Consider the following 21,033-nt stretch of genomic DNA (forward strand, 5'->3'; position numbering starts at 1 on the left):
ATAATAGATCAGCAATAGATAAATCATGGGATTGATAATGGTGGGCAGTATGAAATGAGAGCCGAAGGCATCTGGAAGTTATCTGACCAGCTCCCTGGTTCAATCAGGTAAGGGAGATGATGTGCTCATTTCAGTTATTTCACTCTCAGAGAGCATGTATGACAGCAAGCAGTAAGCTCAAACTTTTGGCTTTAGGTCTAAGTAGAATCTTTCATTTCTTAGTCTTTCTTACTATTCTGGTATGGTTTCTCTGAGGGTTTCTTACATGGAGTGTCCCCCCACCCCCCGCTTGTCATTTATTTTTTAAGCATTTAACATACTCACATGGTAAATGATTCAAAATACGCAAAAAGCAAAAAGTCTCTGCCTTCTTCCACCTACCTAGTTTTCTCCTTGGAGGTAACCGGTATGGTTAGTTGTCTGGGTAGCCATCCAGAGTAGCACCTACGTAGTATTTTCTCCACTCCCTTTTAGAAACTCAAAATGGTGGTATTAATATGCATATTATCTGTACTTTGCTTTTCTTTTCTCTGTATTTGGAGATCAGAGCGGTTTGTAGATTTTTTTTCCTTTATTTGTTAGGTTTCTGGAATTAGGATTATTCTGTCCTGGGCTACTGAGATAACTATGTCTAAATGTCTCTGGTAAGGATGACCCTGATTAGTACAAGACCTTATAAAGTGGGAGTCTGCATTCCATGGAATCACAGGGTCGGAGACCTAATATTTCTTTTTAATGTTTCGAGTTTTTATTTTCAGACACCTGATCAGCATCTCTATTCTTTCATGTGAATACGCTACAAATCTCTGACCAATGATATGTTTAAAGACATTTAGGCAAAAGATGGGCATCCTCAGCTCTCCACCTGTCCCAGTCAGCTGCTCCCGATCCTGTCTTTTTCAGTAGAAGGGTCCTTTTTGGGTCAGATATCCTCTTTGTCACTGAGTTAGTAATGATACTCAGGATCTGCCTTGAGTTATTGCACATGGACTCTAACTGCAGTTTGATTTTATTCCGTATGACATCTTCTATACCAGACACATCCAGAATGTCCAGTTTATCCCGATTGAATGTCACTGCTGTCAGGAGGCTGTTCAGTGAACCAAGTTTGGTGTTGAATTATGAGAAAGGAAGGTTTAGTTCCTAGGAGGTGTTTGTGTCTCAGCAGCCGTAATTGCTGTTGGTTTCACTTAACCCCTGTGTTTGTGGACAGTCCAGGACCGAGGGAATGTTCGTCATCCTTGGGATATGACCATTCTGCCACTGAGACCTGATGGGGAGTAAATACATATGGTTCAACAAACACAGGCTTTTTCTTTTGTATACTAGACAATGGATTCTGATTCAGACATAGCATTAAGGATTGCATGCTTAGGCTTGACTCTAGCTCTGTTAACCTTTAGAGATTTCTGTGTTTAAAGATATGAAGTAATACTTTGCTTTTCAGAGTTAGCTTCTGCAGTGGACCTTTGTCTCCACAAGGACATTAGAGAGGAGGTAGCATTCTAGCTGTTTGGAGAATGAGGCCAGTGGGGATGTGTCTTGCACTCTAGGTGGATGCTGACCTCCATTATATGGTGATGCTAATCTCACCAAACAGTCCTTATGGGCCCAAGGCTTTGCCGTGAGTGAATGAGGCCTGCTCAGTCCCTGGCCCCACGCAGTGAATGGAAGCAGGCGGGCCACCAGATGCTCTGTTGTTTCCCCTATTGCTTCTTCCTTCATACCTGGTGTAAGGTTTCTAGGTATTTGTGCAACCTGATAGCAGAAAGCGCCTGTCTTAGCAGGCGAGACATGGGTTGACAGGTGGTTCAAGTTACTCCACGTTCCTGATAAGAGCCACCGATCCATGCTGGTGGCTGCTGGGGGTGGGGGGTGGGGTGGGAGCTTTACTGCCAGTGCCCTACCCAGCAGGAATGGTGGTGTGGGTCTCTCTGGTGTTTCAGGACTCCCAAGAATGTACCCAAGGCAGCCTGAGAGGTTTGGCCAGCATCTCTAGGGAAGTAGCACAATTTGAGAAGCAGATCTTGCCTTAGAGGAGATGGGTCTGAGGAAATGATGACACACAGGAGCAGAAGGAGGACCAGCATTGGAAATAGAAGTACCAGCGCAAGGAATAAAAATGATATTTTATTATTCAATCTTTTAACTTAAAACTCAGTTAAAGATTTTATTGAGTCTGGTAGTGTCAGGCGCCGTGATACTAAAACTTGAATTTGCAGTGGGGAAGTAGATGTGTACCCAGATAATTTTTATGCCATGTGATAATTGCTCTGATGGAGGTATACACTGAGTATATGTCAAAGCCTAGTACTTTGGGAACATATACTCTGTGTACAACTCTGTCAGAGCAATTATCACACTGTATTAAAATCCTGGATTAAAAGCCATTCTGGTATCAGAGTGCCTAGATTCAGATCGTCTCTATTCCTACTTACCTGTGTGTCCTTTGGGCAAGTTACTTACCTCCTCTGTGCCTCAGTGGTTCATCTGTAAAATGGGGAAGGTAGTTTCTACGTGGCAAAGTTGTATTAAATGAGTGTATACAGTGAAATGTGTTTGGAGCAGCGCCCGGTCCATGGTAAACACTGTATGTGTTACCTGTTGTTACAGTGGTGGTCGTGGCACCAAGCAGGGCCACCTAAGACCATGGCACACATGTGCTGACCAGTGGCAGTGCGCAGTTCAGTATTTATTGCATACCCTGAAAGATTTTTAGCACTAACTGTGCCAGGTACTGTACAGAAGCAAATGAATGAAATGTTAACCAGCTGTGTGATTGTGTATAGCACACGATGAGAGTTGACTTTTTGGAAAGTTGTGTAAAAAAAATATTATGTGAGAAGCTTCAGGATCCCATGGCAGTTTCAGAGAAAGAATCTTACTGTTCCTTTGGGAGTTGGATTGGAGGCCCTTCTCCTTTCTTGAAATTTTGAACATAGGCTATATGTCTTTAAGGTAGGACAGTACTTTATTTCGAGCAAGTATTTCTTGCTTTTCAAAAACCCCCAGGAGAAACTGTTTTAATCAGAATCCATCGATCCCTGTCTCCCCCCCCCCCTTCTAAAAGGGGAACATTGCTGATATTTAAATCACCTTCATTGTTCCTTATATTAAAGGTAAACCTCGGGGCACCTGGGTGGCTCAGTTGGTTAAGCATCTGACTTCGGCTCAGGTCATGATCTCAGGGTCCTGGAATCGAGCCCCGTGTCAGGCTCTACGTTCAGGGGAGAGTCTGCTTCTCCTTCTCCCTTTCCCTCTGCCCCTTCCCCCGCTCGTGATCTCTCTCTCTCTCTCTCCCTCTCTCTCTCAAATAAATAAAATCTTAAAAAAAAAAAAAAAGGTAAACCTCTCATTGTGTAAAAGCCCCTACTCTTTTTTTTTTTTTTTTTTAAAGTAATCTCTATGCCTAACATGGGGTTCCAACTCACCACCCTGAGATCAGGTCACACACTCCACCATCTCAGCCCGGCAGGCCTCCCAAAAAACCCCTGCTCTTTTGCTTAGTCGTTCATTCATTCATTTAACAGCATTTGAATGCATGCAACACACTAGACCGTGGGGTTACAGAGTTAAAGTAATGTTATTATGGAATCTGTGAAGTTAATCATGGGAAGTTTCTGGAACAACTATACATGGCAATAAAAATTTGATAATGCAATGTATTGCTAAGTGTGTAGGTAGAGAAATAGGTACTCATGTTGCTGGTGGGGTGAAAAGCCACATACCCTCCATGAAAAGCTGTTTAGCAATATCTGCTAAAACGTAAAATGCATGTATTCTTTGACTCAGCAGCTCTATTTCTAGGAATTTATCCAACAGATACTTCTGCATCTGTGTGTGAGAATATACATTACAAAATTACTTGAAATAGCAAACAGTTGAACAAAACAAAATGCTCTTTGACAGGAAATCTGTGAACCAAAATAAGGTACATTCATAGAATGGGATATCATGCAGCCATTACAAAGAATCAGACAGCTCCACGGGAACAAACATAGAAGACTCAAATACACCAGGTGTAAAAATTCAAGGTACAGAAAAGTGTACAGTTTGCTACTGTTCTGTAATGAAGACGAGCATATATTCTTGTACACACAGACTCTCTTTGCCGGGAAACACAAGATTCAGGTAGTGGGTTGTCTCTGGGGAGGGTTATTAAGTGACAGAGAAGTAGGGGTATAGGTGAAGACTTAATTATTGTAGTCTTTTGTGCCTTTAGAGTTTTGTATTATATACTTGTATTGTTTTAAAAATAATTTATTAAAATAAGGTAAGAATTAAGTATAGGAGCTATTTTACTTATAGTACTTGAATTTGCTCATTTTCATAGAAAAATAAAGTCATGTGTTAGAGCAAAACTGTGCCAATTCCGCTTACCACAAAGAAGAATACAGTGCCGGTGGTGGCACATGGCCATTTTAATTTTGTCTGTCACATTGTTTATTAGTATATAGGGTGTAGCTGGTTTATATTTATTATTAACTGTGTCTTATTCCATAAGGCTAAACCTCTGATTATAACAAAAATGATATGAAGGGTGGATAAATGTAGACAGGATTACAAATGGAAGTCATGTGAGAGGATAGGTGACGAATACCTGTACGGGTTGAATTATTCAACAATTCAGACAATCATAAAGAGTCAAGAGCAAATCATAAAGTGAGTTGAGAAGAAATAAAACAAGTAAACCATTACCATAAACCAGTTTTCTTAAGAAATGTTTCCTCACTAGATGTACACCTAATGGGTTACTTGGATTTTTTTCACTTCGGAATTTTATGAACTAGTGGACTTGGGAACAGCCTTTCATTCCAGACCTAACCTGAGGGTAATAGAGGAGCTTCTGTACCCTGATAGGAATGAGTACAGTGTTTCTATGGGAGCATAATAAAGGGATTCTTATCCAGCTGGGTGGCATGCGCCCAGGGAGAACATTCTGCAGGAGCTGTTGCTGAGGACTGAGTGAGTGAGTAGGGGCTGGGCAGGGAGAGGAGAGGGACGGGCAGGGAGAGGAGAGGGACGGACAGGCCGTTCCAGGCAGAAGCGGAGTACGTGCAAGGACAAGGTGCAAGAGGAACTGCAGGTGGGTCAGTGGGGTGGGAATGGAGGGCTTGAGGATATCGGTTTTCCGAAGTGTCTTTGGTCGTTAGTTCACCCATAGACTGCTCTCTTCCTGCAATCCTATACCGTTGTTCTTGAAGTTGACATGATGGTGATGGTGATTGGATTATCTGACCAGTCAAGGAACAGAACCTCATGGTAGGTGGAGCAGGACACTCTTTGTTCATGGAAGAAAAACGAGAGAACAAAGAAAATCTGTATTTGGTTATGTCGAATGTGTGTAGTTGCGCTGTCTTCTAGCAGAATTCCTTATTTTTCTGCAGCTCTCTTCATCCTTGAAGAGGCCTTCTCTCTATTTGGAATCACGGTTTGAGTGGTGCATGGAAACAACTTGAACCTGATGTTCCCTTTCATCATATTTAAGTTTATGTGACGCACTTTCTACCACGCAGGCACGCATTTTGCTCTTCATAGCCCGGAATGCTGTAACAACGTTTTGTCCATCAGAGGCGTTCAAAAAATTTAGTGAATGTTAATGTGCTTAATCTCACAGTATACCAGGGTAGATGGCAGGTAGGCAAGTGATCTTTGTTTTGTTCTGTTTTTTAAATATCTTGTGTCTTAGCACATCTTGGTTGTCAGTGCCTCTTAAGGAGAAAGTTTCTCCTTTGAAGCTGGAACATCCTATGCTTTGAATTCACTCAAAGAAAATTTATTCTGGAAAGCTTGAACCAAACCTGGTTAGATGCTTCTGAGTTATGGGAGAGGGATTGAAATAAACTTTTTCAGCTAAAAATAATTTTGCTCCCAAGTTACCAAAAACGGCTGACTTGAAATGCTTTTAAGATACTTGTCTAAGCTACCATAAGCTGAAGGTCAAGAAAAAAGTTTAGAACATGTCTTGAGAAACGATTGGCTCTATTTTGCCAAAGCTTTTGCCAGGCTTCTTATTCCATAATTATCTCGTGGGACAAAAGCTGGTGGAAAGTGTTATGCCTGAGATCCGGTAGGGACCTGGAGATTCTTTAAGTGGAGTGTGTATGCTGCCTGTTTCCTCTGACGGTAAGCTTGTCCTGTGGAAGGCATTAGGGTGGGTGAAAACAGGACATTTAATTCTAAAGATACTGTACAGTTGTTTCTGCTGATTAATTACTTAAAGCCCTTGTGTCCTGTTGCGGGGCCGTTGTACTCTTAGAGAATATCGGTCGTTCTTCACAGAGAACCAAGCGATGGGTCTTTAGCATGTGGGATTGCCATCGATGCTCTCTTAGCCCGTTCAGGTACTTCCCTGCATCTCATGGAGTTATGGAATTGAGTGTCACTCACAGTTATGGGCAGCACTTCTTATTCGTTGTATGGTCAGTTACCATTGGAGCTTATATCTTATTTTTCACTCTAAAACCTCACTGTGCTTTATTGATTACCCCAAGGCTCCCTTTGCAGCCACAGTATGTGCCACAGGTTGGTGGGGGTAGGTTGAGAAACTGGTGAGGCATGTTGACTTTCCTTGAGGTCACTTAGAGTTGTAGAATAAAATCTTGAATTAGAATGAGATTTAGAGCCTTTTTTTTTTCATAAAAATCACTCTTTTAAATAGAGCCAATATAAAGCCATGATGTTTTTCCTTCCTCAATTTCACTCCTACTTATTGAGCACCAAATGTGTAGGAGGTAAGGAGAAGGCAGGTGACTAAGCTCATGTCAGAGGACCTCCTTCCTTCAGTTAGGGAAGAAGAGTAGTCTGCAGGCAGGGTGTTCTTGACACTTTGAGGAGAGAAAGTTTACAAGTAGGTGCTGTTCCAGTGTAGCAAGAATTCATCAAAAAGTGAAATAAAAAGATTACTAAGTCTCAGTTAAGGGGCAGCTTGGATTGAGTTGGTCCTGATGGTTTCTTAACTTTCTCAGACTGTAGTGAGAAGCCCACGAGTGTAGCCAAGTGCACATTACCCTGGGCTGGGCATAGGGAAGCCGGACCAAACAATTTCAGGCAGTAAGAGGGTGGGAGAAGACAAAGGACAGGAGCTTGTGATATGAATTTGGGATCTTGATGTCGGAAGGGTTCGGGTAGTGACGATTCCTAAGGAACAGTTATCAGATGGATGATTATGGTAGAGGAAAGCCCGCTGGAAATAAAGAGGTGGAAGAACTTGGAGGCTTTGAAAGTGTTGTCAGCCCAAGGACTGACATCATTGAGGACGAAGCATTGGAATCACTGGGCAGGTTGACAGAAGGTCATGGCAGTGGAGGAAGTAGAGAGAATGATGTAGAAGCATCAACTTGGTTGTTCTCAAGTTGGGGAGATTTTGCCCACCAAAACATTTGGTGTGACGGCTGGAGATGTTTTTGATTTTTGTGGCTGTCGCGGTGCTGCTGGTGTCTGCTGGGTAGAGGCTAGGGGTGCTGCTTTAACACCCAAAACACAGAGGGCAGCCCCCTCATGAAGAGTGATCCAACCTGAGATGTCGGTAGTGCCGAGGTAGAGAAACGCTGCATTTGCTTTGTTGAGTAAAGGCGACAGGATATGATTGTTTCTCCTCCTTCCACTCTGCTCTGTAGAACTATGCACATCTGTTCGTGCTGTTATTTAGGGATTGTTTGTGGAGCTCCACTTATGTGCCAGGCAGCCCGCTAGATAGGCATAGGAGCATAAAGATTAGCTAGACATCACTTCCTTTTTAAAGTATATTTTAAATTATAAATTAATATGCAGATATATTCTTATAAGTAAAAAACCAGAAACAGACATGTAAAGCCAGTGGCGACTTCAACCACCACCTGCAATTCCTTCTCTAGAGGTAGCCAGAGCTGTCAGTTTTGGGATGTGTAGCTGAACATTAGGGTGCCTCCCCTGCATCTATTTTCTTTCCTTTTCTTAGATGCTGTGCAAGAGGTTTGCTTTGGAACATTTGTCCTAGGCTGGGCGTTTCTTAAGACAGGGACCAGGTGTTAGGTTTCTCTTTTTTACTTCTTATTATAATATATGTGATATACAGTTGTCACCCAATAAATGTTTGATGAAAAATGAATGAAATGAATTGATAGAAAAGCAGCAGTTGGGAGAGCAAAGAGAATTCCAAGTCCTAGTAATGGCCTTTAGGCTTTGGAAGGCTATGGGGTAGGTTTATGGGGAAAATGAGTTAATGTTAATATAGAGAAATATTGAGTGAAGAAAAATTCAAAGCTATAGAGGTGTGAAAAGGTTGCCAGGGAGCCCAGGTGATGAGCTGGTACATGGGCAAAGAAGGGGTTGAGAAGGAACAGAGAGCTTCCGTGTATAGGGTTCAAGAGTTCAGGGAGAGGTTTTAGGGGATGAGTCTTTTGAAGAAGATTATTGCATGTTAGTCAAGAAGAATTTACCAATGTAGGAGCTTTTTACAGAACTGGAGGAGTCCTAGAGTTCTTTTTGGAGTGTTGGTGTGATAGAAGCCTTGGTAGTTTCTGTTCTGTTCTAGAGGAGTTCTGTTTATATATGTACTTAAAGATGCATACCCCTTTATACACCTAAAGGTTCTTTGTTTTTCACTAGACAGAATGTTTTAGGGAACATTTTGTTTCAGTTTATGCAGATCAACCTCATTCTTTGGAAATGACCACATAGTATTCCATAGAAAGTTGTTTTTTTTTTTTTAAATCATGATTTGTTTAAACATTCCTGTTGCTAGACATGTAGGTTGTTTCCAGTCTTTTGCTGCTGTAAGCAGTGCTGCTTGTGTATGTGTTCTGTGTGTGAGGTAAGTACATGAGAGCAGAGTCTGAGAAGTGGAATTGTTGGTTTCTAAGGGCAGGTGTGTTTAAATTTTTGGTAGGTATTGCCAAGCAGCCTCCAAAATTGTATATTCTTGTGAACAGCAAAGCAGAGTGACTTTTTCTTGTCCTCTAGGCAAACTGTTTCCATACTTTGATTTTCAGCAGTCTGAGGGAAAAATGATATCTTGATCTTTTTTTTTTTTTTGTATGTCTGTAGTATAAGGGGATTTTTTTTTAACTTTTTTTTTCTTTAAATTTGACAGAGAGAGACAGCGAGAGAGGGAACACAAGCAAGGGGAGTGTGAGAGGGAGAAGCAGGCTTCCCGCCGAGCAGGGAGCCTGATGTGGGGCTCGATCTCAGCAGGACCCTGAGATCGTGACTTGAGCCGAAGGCAGACGCTTAAGGGCTGAGCCACCAAGGCGCCCCTGGGATTTATTTTTTATGTGTCTCAAATTCATTTGTATTTCTTTGTCATGCACTCAGGTTTGAAAGAATTTTTTTAATTGCTAAAAACTTTTATGCATTAAGGAAATTAGCTCTTGTCGTTCAAAATTTTCCATTCATTTTGTCATTTGTCCTTTGAATTTGTTTATAGCTTACAAGCATGTGTATGTGTTGCATGTGTTTTGGAATGTAGTTGAATATATAAGGTGTTTTCAAAATTTTGGATCTTTTTTTTTCCCCCTGGGAAAGACCTTCTCCACTCAGATTTAAAAATAACTGTCCTGGGGCACCTGGGTGGCTCAGTCAGTTAGGCGTCTGCCTTCGGCTCACGTCATGATACCAGGGTGCTGGATCAAACCCTGCATTGGTCTCCTGCTCAGCAGGGAGTCTGCTTCTCCCTTTCCCTCTCCCTCTGTGTGTGCTCTCTCTCTCTCTCAAGTAAATAAATAAATCTTAAAAAAAATAAAAATAACTTTCTGTGTTTTCTTTTAGTTTAAATTTTAATGGAACAACCTGGATTTTAGTTTCAGCTCTATTATTAGTTTTGTGACATCAGGCAAATTATGTAATCGCAGCCTCAGTTTCCTAAACTGAAAGGATCAGATCAGATGATTTGTAACATTGTAAGGAACTTTCAGGTATAACATTTGTTTGCTTTTGAGTGAAATTTACTTTTGTGTTGTGTGGACATGTGAAGTTAGGGGCAGGGATAGGGAAAGAGATGAAGAGGTTAGTAGGCAGACATGGGAGGAAGACAGGCAAAAGGCACAAAGTGGGGCTGAGATAGAAACCAGGACTTGAACAAAACCCACAACAGCCCTAGAGAAGATCAAGGAAAAGCAAAGGAAAATAGACACAAGGAAGGTAGCTACTGAGACCCCAAGTAGGATGCATTTTTTGTATGCGGGAGGTAAAACACATTTTGGGTACCTTTGTTCCTTCCTTCGCCCTCTTTTCCTCCTTCCCTCCATCCCTCTGTTTTCCTTCCTTCGTAGAATAAAGGTAAGTGTAATACAAAGTTGTGAATTAGCACAAATCCTAAAGTGCAAAAGTTAAAGCTTCAGTCTTCCTCATGCTGCACATACATATTACTTAAAGCCAGGTGCTTTGAACTCCTTGGACACAAGTTATTTTGGAATTGTTATTAAAATATTGATTTATTGTCTAGCAGTCAGTCCCTTTCCAGGTCTAAAATTCCATGTTTAAATATCATGTACGGGTTTTAGCATTCTTGTAAGAACTATAACTTCTGTATTTCCTGCATTTATCTATCTATCTATCTATCTATTTATTTATTTTTATTTTTAAAGATTTTATTTATTTATTTGACACAGAGAGAGATAGTCAGCGAGAGAGGGAACACAAGCAGGGGGAGTGGGAGAGGAAGAAGCAGGCTCCCAGTGGAGCAGCGAGCCCAATGTGGGGTTCCATCCCAGGACCCTGGGATCACGCCCTGAGCCAAAAGCAGCCGCTTAATGACTGAGCCACCCAGGCGCCCCTGCATTTCCTGCTTTTAGATGTTAAATCTGTAAAGTTAATGCATTCCTCTGCGTTTTGTATTTTATGTCTAAGACAAGTTCTCCCCACAGATTATGCCTTTAAGAAGCCTAGCTTCTGCCTGTGGACACCTGTCTTCCGTGAAGACTTGGGCGGAGCTGCTCCACTGCTTCCCTTTTAGTTTCCGTGTCTGCTAGGCATGGGTGATAGCATGTGCCGTGCAATGTGTAGTTAACTAAAATTCTCACGTGACCAGACCCTCTGAAGTCTAAGGTTCAATTATTTCCATTACTTACTATATTTTTTAGAGGGGGAGAGGGGCAGAGATAAAGGGAAAGAGAGAATCTCAAGCAGGTTCCACGCCCAGTGCAGAGCCAGACGCAGAGCTTGATCAATCTGTGGCCCTGAGATCAGGACCTGAGCAGAAATCAAGAGTCAGCCGCTCAACTGACTGGCCACCCAGGTGCTCCTCCATTACTTATTTTTTAAAAATCTATTTGTACTTTGCCCTTAGACCCTAATTATGATTCTTTTTTCTTGTTGCCTCAGTTGGGGGAAAAAAAAAAAAACCCTGAAGAAAATTGTATGGTTACTACCAAGAATCTATTAAGTTGAATACACTCTGACCTTACAGCTGGTGGTAATTCTGTCTTACAACCTTCTTGTTACCTTTTCAACCTCATGGGCCCCGCACCCCCCAAGTGGGCCTGGACATGCTTACCTTTTGGCTTCCTCAAGTTGCCCTTCAGAACAGATGACGAAACTTACTAAAATCCTTGCTGGGTATCACGGCAGTGGCTGCCACTGTGGGCTCATTGGAAAGGAAGTTATTGCGGTTATCAGAAGTACTTTCTGGAGGAGAAGGGGATGAAAGTGTAAGTGGCTTTGGCTGCTGGGCTGTGTTACTCAGAGATTGGCTGTTGTGAGGAGAGGCAGGGGCCTCAGATGTCATCCTGTCCTGAGACTTGATTAAAAAAAAAAAAACTTCACTTCTGGAGGCTGGCTTCTTTTGGAAAGACCCACCTTCATTGTGTCCTCTTTTTTTTAAGATTTTATTTGTTTATCTCAGAAAGAGAGAGAGAGAGAACAAACAAGCAGGGGGAGAGGCAAGAAGCAAGCTCCCCACTGAGCAGGGAGCCTGCTGTGGGACTCGATCCCAGCACACTGGGATCATGACCTGAGCCGAAGGCAAGCACTTAACCGACTGAGCCACCCAGCGCCCCTCATTGCTTCCTCATTTTGCACGTTTTAGATCCAGTCTCTGTGTCTCATCCCTGCACTCTTTTACATAAAGTAAAAGCTAACCAAGAGGTGTTGTTTGAGATTCTGCTCAGTGTGAGGTAGTGTGGGCAGGAAGAGTAAGATTCAGGGGATGTTCTGTAAAGGCTTTTGATTAGGTTGGGTAGATGGTGTATAAACTCAGCCAAAGTTAAGTAACAGTGTAAGTCGCTGTTGTAAAATACGGTAAAGGGTCCTGCACCTTGCTGATCTGTTGGCGAGAAAGGCTGGATTTAGGACAGAATTGTACCACGGTTGTTTTTCTAGGTTTGCTGGACACTTAGAAAGGTGAGACATAAAGAAGAAAAAATAAAAGGGATCCAGAATGTAAGCTCTGGCAACTGAAAACGTTTTTAATGACTTTTACAAGTTGTCATTAATTATTGTAATCTTAAACCTGGGAGGCCAAGGGAAACTTTCCTCTGGCCCTGGAAGCTGACTCAGACTTTCCTCTGCACTCCCTCCCCATCTCAGTTCCTTCTGCTCTTGGCAGGATCTCCAGCGCCTGGCTTTGGAAGTTCATTGCAAGAGGTCCTATATATGATGTAATATAGTAAATACTCAAACATTTGTGGAAGAAATAACTAAAGTTCTGTATGAGAAACAGCACTTTGGAGAAGGGTGGGTAATAAAGAGATTTGAATCTTTGTATCTTACTTGAGGAACAGTGTTCTCAAGTAAGATCTTTGTATCTTACTTGATGGCAGGTGGGCAACTGGGAGAGTTGAAGGGATTTTTTCACTGGCTTTTAAAAATCTCTCTAGACCTCTTCCAAAGCAACAATTCTGCTATTCTCATGGGTGGTTTGGCTGGTGAATTTGAGGAATAGAGACTGCTTTTACCGTGTGAATGTCTAAAGTGACTGCAGAATCCACAGCAGAGCACCGTGGAGTGTGTGTGGCTAGAAGTCACTGGAGCTGTAGGCACGGGGGTTTTGAAGGGTGGCTGTTTGGGTGTAGTGAGACTGGGTGGAGAGGAGCATGCTTACCAGTTCCCTACGTCCCGTATTATCAGAGCCCAGTAATACTAGTTTGTGTAGGAGGCCAGGAAATCCCCATTCTTCCCTTACTTGTCAGACTCTGAGGAGTTCTTGTGTAGGAAAGCTACCTGTTGTTACACTGCTCATTTTTTAGTACAGTATATGGACCAGACGTCAGCCACCTTTTCTTCAGGAGAACCTCAAGGGCTGATGTGTGAAGACTGACCTTTTGGCTAGTAGGAAAGCGGGTTAGAAGTCTAGAGGCCGGTTGCCTCCTAGTCATGCAGAGAAACACTCTGGCACGTCTTCCTTTTCCTTAATCGACAGTGCTTCTAACATCATTAGCGAGCGAGGAATGAGAGTGGAACTCCTCTTTCCCTGAGGCTCTTTCTCTGCTAAATTTCGGCAGTCTCATATTTCCTGGTGGTTTTTTTTTTTTTTTAAGAGTCTTATTCAAGTCAAAGGTGTCTGCCTTTACCGATGCTCTTTAATAGTTTTTTCCATTCTTGGTGGGTTCCTGTTTACCCCCCACTGTGGGAGACATGGGGGGAGTGGTATCCCCACACTGGCTGATCATCTCAGGGGGGCGTTAGTGGTGAATCCGTTGTTGTTCCGTCATTGGGAAAAGAATTTTAAGTAAGAAGGGAGAAGCAACTTTTTGTTTGGGAGAGAAAATAAAAACCAGCTTTTCTGAGGCCAGAATGGGATCATGTGTAATAAGCTATGAATTCATCCTCTTTTTCCTCCTTCCCCCCAGTTGCAGTTGATCTCACAGCAGCTGTTTGCAGCTGTCCTCTGGATTTTGCCCAGGCCCCTTGGGATGGCTGCAGTGACTCACACCGCTGGCTTTTTTCCATAGTGGTCTGAGTCTAGCTTCTCAAGAATTAGGAGCGGGAGGAGAAAAAGGGTGGCTCTGGTTGCACTGGAGTAGATTTTCTTGTGGAGATTACTGTCTGCTGAGGGCTCTGGTTTTGATTTGTCCCCCTTCACAGCAGTGATCTTAGAAGATAACGTCTCCGGGGGAGGGGAGGCAAATGTGTTAGCTGGAGAAGTGTTTTTGAGAAAGCCAAATGTTCTTTTACTTTGCCTTTTTTTTTCCCCTTTTCGTTCCAGATCTGCTTCAGAACAAACTGTAGCTTTCCTTTTCAGGTGGATATGGGGCTGTGTGTGAAATGGGTAGATGGGCGGAGTTAAAGTGCAGGTGATGTTCTCTGTGCTCCCTCTGATTCTTGGTGTTAATGTTTTCCAAGTGGTCCCTCCTGTTCCTAACAGCAAGCACTGCCCTTGCCCTCCCTCTTTCCTTCCATGAAGGCCACTCGTTCCCAGCTCGGGAACCTATACAGATGATGTATCTCAGTTAAGAAAATTTTAATTTTTTATTTTTATTATTATTATTATTATTATTTTTTTAAGATTTTATTTATTTATTTGACAGAGAGAGAGACAGCCAGCGAGAGAGGGAACACAGGCAGGGGGAGTGGGAGAGGAAGAAGCAGGCTCCCAGTGGAAGAGCCTGATGTGGGGCCCGATCCCAGGACTCTGGGACCACACCCTGAGCCGAAGGCAGACGCTTAAGGACTGAGCCACTCAGGCGCCCCTAGACTCATACTTCTAAAAGGGTAACAAGCTGCAGAAGAAAATTCTCTAGACCTGCTCTAATACAGTAGCCATTAGCCACCCGTGACTATCGTGGGCTTCAAATATGGCCAGTCCAAATTGAGATGCACTGTGAGTATAAAATACACACTGGATTTTAAAGACTAAGTGCAAAAAAAATTTCATTGAAAATTTAAAAATATTGACTAATGTTGAAATATTGACATGTGGAAATGCTAATATTTTGGATATGTTGGATTCCGTACAAAGTACATTAAAATTTATCTTACCTGTTTCTTTTTTTAATGTTGTTACTAGGAAATTTTAAATTACGTAAATGGCCCATATTTCTTGCTCTCATTATATTTCTGTTAGCCATCACGACTGCAAACAGAAGAGGAGGTTACTGAACTCCCAGTTTGCTCCTCTCTGGTAGTGTCTGTTTCTAGACCCCAAGTGATCGTTTGGGACTCAGGACCCAGTGTACAATAACATGCTGTCGATAGTAGTTCTCTTTTGCCATGCAGCAAATGACCCCTACACTTACTGACTTAAAACAGGAGACATTTGTTATCTCGCAGCTTCTGTGGGTCGTAAATCCCATAGCAGCTTAGTGTGGTTCTGGCTCAGGATCCCTCATGATTCCAGCAAAGCTGTTGCTGGGGGTGTACTCATCTGAAGGCTGAACTGGGGCTGGTGGATTCTAAGATGGTTCATTTCGTGGCTATCGGCTTGTTGTCGGTTCCTCGCTGGCTGTTGGTAGGAGATGTAAGGACCTCTCCTTAGGCTCCTGAGTGTCTTCCCTACCTATGTTGACTTCCCTTAGAGTGAGTGATCAAGTGAGAGATTGAGTAAGGGAGGGAGCAGGTGAAGGGGGAGTAGCACTGCTTTTAAGATGAGTTCCTGGATATACACTGTCATTTCTGCTTTATTTTACTTGTTAGAAGCAAGTATCTGAGTCTAATTCTTCTCAAGGGGAGGAGAATTAGGCTCCACATTTTTTTTTTAAGGCTCTGCTTCTTGAAGGGAGTAGTATAAAGGAATTTGTGGACATATTTGGAATCCTCTATACTCCCTATTTTTTCTCTGTTTTCCCGTTAGCATACCTGTATTTCACATTGCCTCTAGAAATGGTCAGAGTTCAGTGGCTGAAGTCCATTTACCCGCAGCTGCTACTTCAGCAGCGTTACCTGGAACAGGTTTATTCATTTTGAGGATGCTAGCTCTGACCTATAATCAAAATTGTCTTTTTTTGGTGTGTGGGGGGGTGGGGGGGCCATAAGGCAAGGTTGAATTGAACTTTCCTTGAGCTTTTTTTTTTTTTTAAAGATTTTACTTATTTATTCGACAGAGATAGAGACAGCCAGCGAGAGAGGGAACACAAGCAGGGGGAGTGGGAGAGGAAGAAGCAGGCTCCCAGCAGAGGAGCCTGATGTGGGGCTCGATCCCATAAGCCGGGATCACGCCCTGAGCCAAAGGCAGATGCTCAACCGCTGTGCCACCCAGGCGCCCCCCCCTTGAGCTTTAAACACTGGTACATGCCTATGTTTATGTGTGGCATGTCTGTGCCTCAGTTGATTTTTAGTAGTGGAATAAGGCTGTTTGGATATTCCAGGGTAAATATGTTATTCTTACGTGTATATCGTATTTCTCTTAATTAAGATTCAGAGCACTTACGAACTATTTTGTGTCTCATTCTACCTCAGAGGTTTGGAAGGAAAGCCAGGGTATCATTCTGTTTTCTACTACGAGTAGGGAAACAGGTGAGTTCACTTGTATGTGAGGCCGAGTGAAGGTGGCGTGAGGGGTGAAGGGGTGTGTGAAGCAGAGACAAACGGTGAGCTCAGGTAGCTTCAGCTGTAGCGTGGGAGCTAAGGTCCTATTAGATGGGAGTGTGTAAATAAACCGCTGCTGAGTGTGCAAGGGGGGGTTCGTGTATGCCTCCCCTCCCTGTAGCTGTTTGAGTTTTGGCTCAGCCTCAAACTTTTTTTTTTTTTTAAGATTTTATTTATTTACTTGACAGAGAGAGAAGCAGCGGGAGAGGGAACACAACTAGGGGAAGTGGGAGAGGGAGAAGCAGGCTTCCTGCTGAGCAGGGAGCCCGATGTGGGGCTCGATGCGGGGCTCGATCCCAGAACCCTGGGATCATGACCTGAGCCGAAGGCAGGTGCTTAACAACTGAGCCACCCAGGCGCCCCTCAGCCTCAAACTTCTGAAGTGGAGATTGACACGGGAGGCAAGGCCTACAGGACACAGGACCCAGTGGACATAATAAGTGAGGGTCAGTTTTTGTCTGGTCTCCATCAGAATAGAGCTTTAGTTCATGGAAACTAGGCATATATGGAAACGTGGTTGGATTAGAATGGGGTTCAGGATTCGGGACAGCAGGTATTCGTGTTAGACCACTTGGCTTCATTTTTTCCTGGTGTCTTGGTATAATTTACTCAGGCATTTCCTAAGGAATTTGACATTATCTTTTCCATTTGAGAAGTCTGAAAGCTTAGATGAATGGGTTGTTAGAAAGTTTGTTGCTTTGGACAGAAAATTAAAAATCTGTCGAAGCTAGCTGTCTCCTCAGTCCTTGTTCTCATGAGCATAATCTTGGCACTTTAGTTTTTGAATTGTTGCTTTCCTGTGTGTGTGTGTATGTGTGTGTGTGGTTATCTCTTGCCTCTCTAAGCAGACTTAGTTTTCTTGCGGACCATGCCTTTTATTTCTTGGTGTTTTCCCTAAGAACAACTATTTGCGCTGTATATTCAGGAGAACGTGCACTTAGATAGGTTGGCAGCGTCCACTGGCGCCGTGAGAGGCATGGAGCGCAGCGATGAAGTTTGGGGTTTAGAGTCCTACTGGCTCTGCTGCTTTAATACATTTATAACCTCGGACAGGTTTCTTAATTTCTCTGAGGCTAAGTTCCTTCATCTGTAAAATGTTAATAATAGTTTTTGCCTCATAGACTTGTGAAAACTAATGAGCTATTGCAAGTAAGGCACTTAGCACAGGAGCAGTTACACATGTTAGACTTGCAGCAGTGTAATTGTTTAGCTTATTAATGCCTTTTAGTAGAGACATCCGAATTCTCGAATCTTGAGCCTCTCATTATCTATTTGACATTATATATTGGTTGCTCAGTCACTGATACTGTACCAGAAGCCTGACTCTGGTGCGGGTTCTGGTCAGCTTGGCCGGGTCTAGGTCATAACAGACTCTGCTCGGTGTTTTTGTCTGCTGTGGCAAAATAGGTCTTCTAGGCCATGGCTTTTTCCTGGCAGAGCCTGAGGGCGCCCCCTCTCTCCAGAGCCCAGAGGCTGCCATTGTTTTCTGTATGGTAGAGCATGTGGGATTCCAATAGTCCTGTTTTGGCCTGCAGTTAAGACCCTGACCCCTCCGGAAAGCTCACTTAAACCTGGCTCTTGCTGACTCCTATCAAAAGGCCCAAGTCCTTCTGCGCCCCGCCGGTTTTCTATTAAGGAACCGTTGGGACTCTTTCCTCTCCTTTTTCTTTTTCTTTTTCTTTTTTTTTTTAAAGAAACTTTGCAGCAGCCAAACCAATCATTCCTTTCAACTCTGCACTCCTTGGTCAACATCCAGAATGTAAGCAGCTCTGGCCATCTGTATACTCCTGTGATCTCAGGCCGACTGTGTGTTCTCTCTTCTGACCTGACCTTCCAGCCACCCCTCCCCTCATAGACTGTCCCATTTTTCCTGTTGCCTAGTAAACAGTTTTCCTCATCCTCAGCTTTTTCATTGAGTTATTTCTATCCCTTCCTCTTAACTAAATTCGGTTTCTTTTTGAGGATATCACATCCCCCTCCTACCAGGTGGTTTTTGTTCTGCTGCTTCAGGGAGGTTGTCCTCTCTCCTGGGCTCTCGCCCCTCTCCAGTATTCCTATCTAATCTTTCACCCTTGGGCGAAATTCCCTGCTCCTTAGAAGCTTGTGCAATCTGGTTCATCTACCCTCTTCCCTTAGTGCTGTCATTTACCAATTGCCTTCTTTCTCTCCCTTGTTAAACAAAAAACAAAACAAAACAAAACCCCCAACCCCAAGCCACCTAATGTTGGCACTGATTCGTGGGCTTGCTTTCTACCTTTATTGTCATTAGAGATGGGAGACACCAGCGTCTGCGGACGATTGGTCCAGCACCTCAGTAGGCCCCTGCCTGTCCCTCCTTCCGAAGTCAGCTTCCCCGACTGGAATCCCGAGGTGCTTGCGCCACCTGTTCTGAGGACACACCCTCCGTCTTGTCCATCAGGAACTGCTGCATTTCTGAAAATTTAAAGACGGGGCATCACATCTTCTCTTTAACGCTTGTCCAGTGCTCTGGTTCAGGGACTCTCACTGCATCTCTTCTTCAGTGTCCGGGAGAAGTCCCCTGTACTGGGGCCCTTTCTGCGCTCTCTCCCTTCCTGTGAACTTCCCATCTTTGCTCCCTCCCTACCTTGTTTAGATTTCACGATCCTTTGCATAAGCCATTCTTTGGCCAGTATTCTCCCTTTATTTTCATTTTGTTTTACCCACCTAGGAAGACCCCAGGCCTAGATGGATATGGCTGTCTGCCTTCATGGTTTCCAATGTTTCCTGGACCCTTGACTCCTGCCTGGCAGTCTCTCGGTTTTTGAGTGACCCCTCCTGGGGATTTGCCACCAAAGCGGTTTCAAATGTTTGTCATTGTCCTACATTCACTTTCCCTTCACTTAAGTAAGAATTCTGGCTTCTTAATTTATAGATGGAATAGAAGCTATCAAATTGGAAGTCTTAACTTCCTGCCATCAACCCTATATACTGTGTCTGTTATAGTGAAAGATGTATTGTTCTTCCATTCTGTGGTGAATCCTGCTCGGATCTCTTTGCTAGATTTTTAATCCTTTTTTTTTTTTTTAAGATTTTATTTCTGTGATCTCTCCACTCATTGTGGGGCAGGAACTCACAACCCCGAGATCAAGAGTCACATGCTCTACCCGCTGAGCCACCCGGATGCCCCTAAGTCAACCTTTTTGTATCATTTCTTATCAACATTATACATACTTCTCTCATTAAACTTAAATAAAGTCTAGCATATTCAGTCCTTTAGTCTCCTCTACCCTCTAGCTGCTTTTTACTCTTCTCCCTTCTATAAACTACAAACCAGCTTCTTGAGATAATTGTTTATACCCTTTGAACCTGTTGCAGTCTGGTTTCTTCCTCAGCTACAATATTTAAGCTCCATTCCCCCAGGGTCACCAATAACCCCTGTGGCTAAGTCCAGTGACTGTCCTTTCTGTCTCCCTGTCCTTGAAATGCCTCTCTGGCACCATCCTATTAACATGCTCTCCTCCACCCCCCAGGACCGTTTCTCAGTCCCTTCCTCAGCCCCACTTAAGAAGTTGCTATTATTCAGGATTCCACTCTAGGCCTTTTCCTCTGTTACAAGTGTGCTCCTTGGGCGAGCTCATCCACAGCGAAGGCTTTATTTATCATCTATATGCTGACAGCTTCCAAACTGTTATCTGTAGCCTCGATCTCCTTCCTGCACTTCAGATGTCTGTTTCCAGCTGCTCGTGTGCATCTGCGCTTGGGGGCCCTGCAGTTACTGCAAAGCCAGCATGTCTACAGTTGACCTCTCCTCATCTGCCCTTTTGGCAAAATTCTGCTCTTGTGTAGCTCCATGACGGGTACCACCGCTTACCCAGGGTCTTTCTGCCTTCAGTTTTGTCCCTCTCATCCTGTGTCACTGCATCACAGTGACCTTTCTTAGAAGTGATCCATTTGAAACCGTTCTGATCATACCAGTGCCCTTTAGTTCCATCAGGCGGCTTCGGTGATCCAGCTCCTGCCTCATCTCGCAAACACTTGCCCCGCTCGTGCACAGAGCATGCACCTCTGCTGGAAGTTACTGCTGTGATTCTTCTCTTTACACCTTCTACACACTAACCTTCATCTCTGAGATCTTGGTTTACAGGTCAGTTTTCTTTGGAAGGAAAGTGAGAGAAGTGCTGGAAAGGGAAAAGTGCAAGGAGCTATGCTAGCAGTCAGGAGAGTTCCTAACCCGACCTGAGATATTCAGCAAAAGGCCCTGTATTTATTGGATGGTTAATGATTGGATAGATTATAGGATTTTAGAACTGAAAGAACCTTATCTGTGTAGAATACATGTCCCAGATTTTCAGGGTGAATGATCACTGAGTGGCATTTGGTCTTTTGCTGGAGATAATCATTTCAGTCATATGCAAAGACCAAAACCTCCTTTGAATATATTACCCTTATCTCACTAGTTAAACACCACTAGCTAGTTTGTTTCAAAACTTAGGTAGACCTATGTTTCTCAGTCCTGGCTGCCCATTAACATCATTTGGGGAGCTTAAAAAAAAAATCCTCATTGCTTCAAACTCACCAAATAAATTTTATTCTTATTCTGGGAGGCTTGTCTTCCATTTCTACCCTGTTAAA

The 21,033-nt window shown here is 43.3% G+C and overlaps 1 protein-coding gene across 18 annotated transcripts in view; it reads left to right on the forward strand.

Annotated features, from left to right (window-relative positions):
- Positions 1–21,033, forward strand: part of RBFOX2 (RNA binding fox-1 homolog 2) — a 271,018-nt gene that overhangs the window by 14,034 nt on the left and 235,951 nt on the right. The window lies entirely within an intron of this gene.

This window comes from Ursus americanus, chromosome 17, assembly GCF_024610735.1.
Source record: "Ursus americanus isolate L20-20 chromosome 17, mUrsAme1.1.p, whole genome shotgun sequence".
NCBI lineage: Eukaryota > Metazoa > Chordata > Mammalia > Carnivora > Ursidae > Ursus > Ursus americanus.